The sequence below is a fragment of the Pan paniscus genome, chromosome 7 (genome assembly GCF_029289425.2).
Source record: "Pan paniscus chromosome 7, NHGRI_mPanPan1-v2.0_pri, whole genome shotgun sequence".
Classification (NCBI taxonomy): domain Eukaryota; kingdom Metazoa; phylum Chordata; class Mammalia; order Primates; family Hominidae; genus Pan; species Pan paniscus.
In genome coordinates, this window is record NC_073256.2 from 121,713,355 (window position 1) to 121,719,354 (window position 6,000).

A 6,000-nucleotide genomic window follows, 5' to 3' on the forward strand; every position below is an offset into this window, starting at 1 on the left:
TTGAAATGTTACAAATAAATTAGAATGTTAATTTAAAAAACAGAGTGGAGGTCAAACCATAAGCTTTCAGTTTGTGATCTCTGCCCCACACCCTCTCCTATGAGGAAGTCGTGTGTTACCAGCTATAACATGAAATTCTACAAAATCTAGATAAACCCTCCCACTTTTTCCAGTTCTTGATTTCTAATTTACAATGAGGATGGGATGATGATAAGTCCTGGGTTCTGGTTTTCGCTCTGCCCTTTGCTAACTATGGAACTTTGAATGAGTTAGTTTCACCTTTGTGGGACACAGTTTCCTCATCTTTAAAATCGGCAATTAGAGGCAATGATCTTGAGAGCTCTATCAAGCTCTATTAGCCAGTGAGTCTGACAGAGCTTCATCCTCATCTCCCCTTCCCCTTCCTGATCTCAAATTCCACACCACAATGAGTGACCCGAATATTTTCCTGATTTTCTCAGCTTAGAAGTTCGCTTTATTCGTAACTCTCTTGCTGTTTAACACCCAACCAGTTCTGTTGCTGCAGCATCCCTTAACCCTCCTCCCCACCCCACAATGTTGGCTGTCACCGTCATTTCCTTATCAAATCACTACATTTGCTTACATCTCCACTCCAGCTTCTCCATAGCCCCTCAGCTTTGGCCCAGAAACGAAACAAAAACTAATTTAAAAGCACTTGGTTCAGAGCTTTTCCCTGGAAGAGAATTTACATGCAACATTTACAATCCCCATTGCTTATCACAGCCAATCCCCAAATTGCCTGCTGCCTTTGTAGGTTAATAGTCATCTTTAAGTCACAAGCTGGGCATGAGGGGAGGTGCTCTCAAGTGGTCCCTCATTAAGAAATCAAACATTCATACCCCATGAGGAGCTATAAGTATTTAGACACTATCTCAAATATAAGTCTCTAACGCATTATGGACAACAATGTTACCAAATGCCAGGAAAAGAAAAACTCTCTTGTACTTTTTTTCTTCTCACAAAAGTGGAAAAAGTTTGTCTCTTAAAAGTAGAGAAAGTGTTATCGCCCAAAATACAAATTCCTAGTTATCTTTCGTAGGGCTGAACCTTGAAGGCAGGAAGATTCCGGAGAATTTAAACCTCTCCCCTTTATCTAGTTTTTCAGCTGGTGAATGTATTCAAGCCGATTCAAGGTGTCAGCAGTAACATGCTCCCTCTAAATTCTCTAGTGAAGAAATCTTCCGTTGTCTTTTCTGCCTCCTGTGGTTGCTCGCACTCCCCAGCATTCCCCGGTTTATGGCAGCATAAACCAATTTCTGCTTCTGTCTTCACATGACTGCCTTCTTTCTGTGTCCAATGTTCTCGCTTCTTACAAGAACAGTTATTGGATTACAGTCCATCATCCAGTATGACCTCATTTTAATTTTATTACATCTGCAAAAAACTCATTTCCAAGTAAGATTATACTCATAGGTACTGGTGTGTCCGGAATTGATGGGTTCTTCGTCTCGCTGACTTCAAGAAAGAAGCCGCGGACCCTCGCGGTGACTGTTACAGTTCTTAAAGATGCTGTGTCCGCAGTTTTTTCCTTCAGATGTTCAGATGTGTCCGGAGTTTCTTCCTTCTGGTGGGTTCATAGTCTCGCTGAGTTTCTTTCTTCTGGTGGGTTCACAGTCTCGCTGACTTCAGGAGTGAAACTGCAGACCTTTGCGGTGAGTGCTAGTGCTCATAAAAGCAGCACGGACCCAACGAATTAGCAGCAGCAAGATTTATTGCAAAGAGCTAAAAACCAAAACTTGCACAGAATAGAAGAAGACCCAAGAGAGCTGCATAGGCAGACTCGCGTGGCCTGCTTTTATTCCCTTATTTGGCCCCCACCCACATCCTACTGATTGGTCCATTTTATAGAGAGCCGATTGGTCCATTTTACAGAGAGCTGATTGGTCTGTTTTACAGAGAGCTGATTGGTCTGTTTTGACAGAGTGCTGATTGGTGTGCTTACAAACCTCTAGCTAGACACAGAGTGCTGATTGGTGCATTTACAATCCTTTAGCTAGACAGAAAAGTTCTCCAAGTCCCCACCAGACCCAGAAGCCCAGCAGCTTCACCTCTCAGTGGCACTCCTGGCGGGATTTTGCGGCACCCAACCCAGGCACTCCAGCAGCCCAGAGGAAGCTCATCCCCTGATCAAGCACAGCAGGGCCTGCAGAGCCCCCGTCCACCTGGAACCCACGCTGGCCGAGAGCGCCCAGGTGATGTTCAGGACCTAAACAGAAGACCTCAGCAATACATTGAACTGAGCCACCAGAGGCCGTATATCGAGAGATACCAAATGTGGGAATCAATACGGTGTTTTATGGGAAGGCAGAGAATGATGGTTAAGGACCTTAGGTGAGGAATAGGATCAGCTGCTGCACCGAGGGAATCTCTATCCACACCGGCTGTGAGTAGTGTATGTGTGGCAGACAGTTCTCCTAGAAGAGGTGAAAATTCACCTTGAAAAGAAAAGGTGAGGTGATCCTCAACCAGTATTAGTGGGCCCCACCAGAGTATTTCTTAAAAGTCTTACAAGTTTTAGCCTGGGGGTGGTGGCTCACACCTGCAATCCCAACACTTACAGAGGCCAAGACGAGAGGATTGCTTGAGTTCAGGAGTTCAAGACCAACCTGGGCGACATAGTGAAACCTCATCTTTACAAAAACTAAAACAAGACGTAACAAAATTTTCCAGGTGTGGTGGCACACGCCTGTAGTCCTAGCTACTCAGGAGGCTCAGATGGGAGGATCACTTGACCCCTGCAGGTTGAGGCTGCATTGAACCGATATTGTGCCCCTGCACCCTAGGCTGGGAGACAGAGCAAGATCCTGTCTCAAAAAACAAAAACAAAACAAAGTCTTACAAGTTTACAGTTGAAGAAGAGACCATGGTTAAAAAAAAAAACACTATATGAATAGAGAATGGCTCAGCAAGATCCATTCTCACTCATTAAAGGGGTGCAAACCATGTTAGTTTGGAAAACACAAATAGACCAGTCTAATAGAAATGGCAAGGTAAAACAAAATTAAGTGTTTACTGTGACTGTTATTCCTATATTTGCTTGCGATGATGTTCAGGTCTTCTTCAGTCTTGACGGTGAGACTACCAGCAGCCTGATGATGGCAGTGACCAGGAGTGGACAGGGTCTACTGAGGTGGGTGAAAGTTTGAGAACCAGACATTATTTTTGGAACCAAATGCTTCTCCTAGAGACTCTTTTGAGGGCTGGCTTTCAATATGTGAGAAGAAAACAGTTTTGAAAAGAGTCAATGAAAATGGCTGACAAGAATTGTTTCTTGGCAAGGAAGTTGTGAAGAAATTTTATATTTCTAGTTTAAAATGCGTTTAAATGCATTTTCAAAGTTAATTTCTGAGAAGACAATGTTCCCTTAATTTAAGAGATTCTGTATCAAGACTAGATGTAAATACGGCTGGGGATTGCCATGGTTAGAAATTTGAATAAAGTACAGCAGTGCCTGGGAACTAGAGGCCAATTGAGAAGAGCATAATGTAGAAGTGAGTTGCCAGGGAAACGAGCCTCCAAGTGAGACACGACCATCCTGCGGGCGGACACCATATACAGAGATGGGAGGGGGACCAGGAACATGCTAGACGGCCAGGAGTCCTCAGGAGGGACAATAAGACAGCCTGCCCATTAGCTGTCTGCCACCAGAAAGAAAGCCAACGGCTTCCAAAGCCACCAAAAAGGGGAATACAATTCAGGGCTTCTTGGGCATTTTCAATCTGACCATATTCATTTGTCATTCATATGTTGGTTTACTCCAAAGAACACTGACTGAATGCCTTTTGTGTGCCAGGCATAGGTGTAGGGCTAGGGACTAAGGAGGCACAGTAGCTCGCTGTCGCTGGTTGCTCTCTGGAAGAGCAAGACGTAAACACAGCCACTGGCTCACTCCTGGGAACTGGGCCTCCTTTTGCCCTGAAGCTCTGGTCCTGTTCCAGGGGGCCTGCCAGGTCTCCTTCCTGGCTGAGGGGCACCCTGACCACTGTGCCCAGGATTCCAGCTCCTTCAGAACTGATTTTCTTGGCCTCCACCTCATCCCCATGGCAGTTGCAGCACCTGTGATCAGTCTCCTCTGTGCTCCCCGACCTCCTCTGACGCCTCCTGCTGGGTTTTCTCAGAACTTGCCTGGAATGTCCATTTCACCATCTTGGTCTTCCCAACCCTGTGTGTCTTCCCTATCGGTTCTCATGCTCAGTCCTAGCCTTGACTTTGGCATCCTGCTCCTGGCTCTGGCTTTTGCATGTGACCTTCAATATGGATGGGATAGTGACTCATGGAAAATGCTCACATCAAAGCTGTTATCCTAACCCGATTCCTCTGCACATCAGTGAACATAACCTCCAGCTTCCTCCCGTGGGACCCGGCAACACCTCCTCCTGTTAAGTCGCCAGGGATAAACTTCCTGTTCAGGTCCTCATTATTTTCTTCATTCCTTAGCACCCTCTCCTCAACAGTGGCCTTCTGTTATTACTGTGATCTCACCAATCTATTTTAAAACCTCCTGTTGCCTTTATAATCTCGCTCATGCTGCATCTTTCACTACAAACCAACTTTCCTTCCAGAGCAACGGACACTGAGCTAGATGTTCCTATTGTGATCACACTGCACTTGGATTACTTTATTGTTCACCAACTTCCTCTCTTATGGTCCTTTTAACAATGCAGTAAAGTAAGCAAGGCAGGTATTATCACCTCCAGTTCACTGATCAAGAAGTGAGGTTCAGAGAAGTTAAGTGACTTTGTCCAGGTCACATGCTGAGAAGTGATGAAACCTGTCTTCTCGTTCTAAGTGGGCGCCTTGTCCCTGTCACGTGTCATGTGGCACTTGAGGCTCTGCCTTTTGTGGCACTGAGTCTGTGCCCACACTATGCTCCACTCTTGTTCTAAGACTTCTTCCTGCTTGGTATGAAGCCAGCATCCTCCAAAGAATTTAAATAAACAGAAACACCAACTCATGCCTGCTTTTTCCCATTTCCTGTTAGACCCAGTGGCATAACCACATTGTCTAAGGCCCTCCAGCTAAGATGCAGGATGCTCCATTTTTTCCTTTTTGCCTACAAACGAAACAACGAGAAAATCTTGGGAGGCTCTATCTCAGGAGCTCCCTTGAAATCCCAGTCCTGCCTGCCTAGCACTCCTGCCTGCACTCCGAGAAGCGTCTCCCTGGCACGTTTTTATTATAAGCGCCCCGAGGGCTGTGTCCACATCTCAATGTTCTGGAAACTTCGCCCCCTCTCCGCAGACCAGTGCAGGGCGGTACATATTGATTGGTGCGGGCGTGCTTGTTCTATTGGGAAGGAGAAAGCAAGCCTTCTTGCAACAAGAAATCCCAAGACAAGAGAATTATTTACAGTGAAATTGGCCCCAAAGTGTAAAGCGACTCAGAGGATTGTAAACCACTTAAGAAAAGGAAACAGAACTTGGGGAGGCGGTGGCGGGGAGAGTAAACAACTCCCAGGGGGCCCGTCTGCAGCGCCGAGGGGAGGGGAGAGGCCGGGAGCCGCCTCCGGGGGTCTCGCGGGGCCGCCCCTGGGACAGATGAGTCGGAGACAGGCCAAGCCGGAACCTCGCTGGGTAAGGAACAGGACCGGAGCGCGCTCCGGGTGGGTGAGGCTTGCGCTCCTGCAGCCCCTTCCCAGGGCCTGCGCTGACTCATGGCGCGCACTGGAGCCCCTGCAGTCGCCGTCATTTACCAGCTGGCGCCCCGTCCAGCTCTGCGCGGGTCGCGTTGCTTGCAGTCTCATCCTCTCCTCGCCCACACACTTCTGACGACGCTCCTGTTTTCCAGCGAGGAACCTGCGGTCCGGAGCGCAGAGGTCCTTCGGCCCTGGCCTCCCAGCCGCTAAACGCTGCTTGTTGGACTCCCAAACGCTGTAAAAATGGGACTCTCTTACCTCTTTCTGGCATTTGATAGTTTTCAAAGCGATCTGTGCCTCACAATAACCTTGTGAGGAAGACTCCGTGAATGCTACCACCTCCA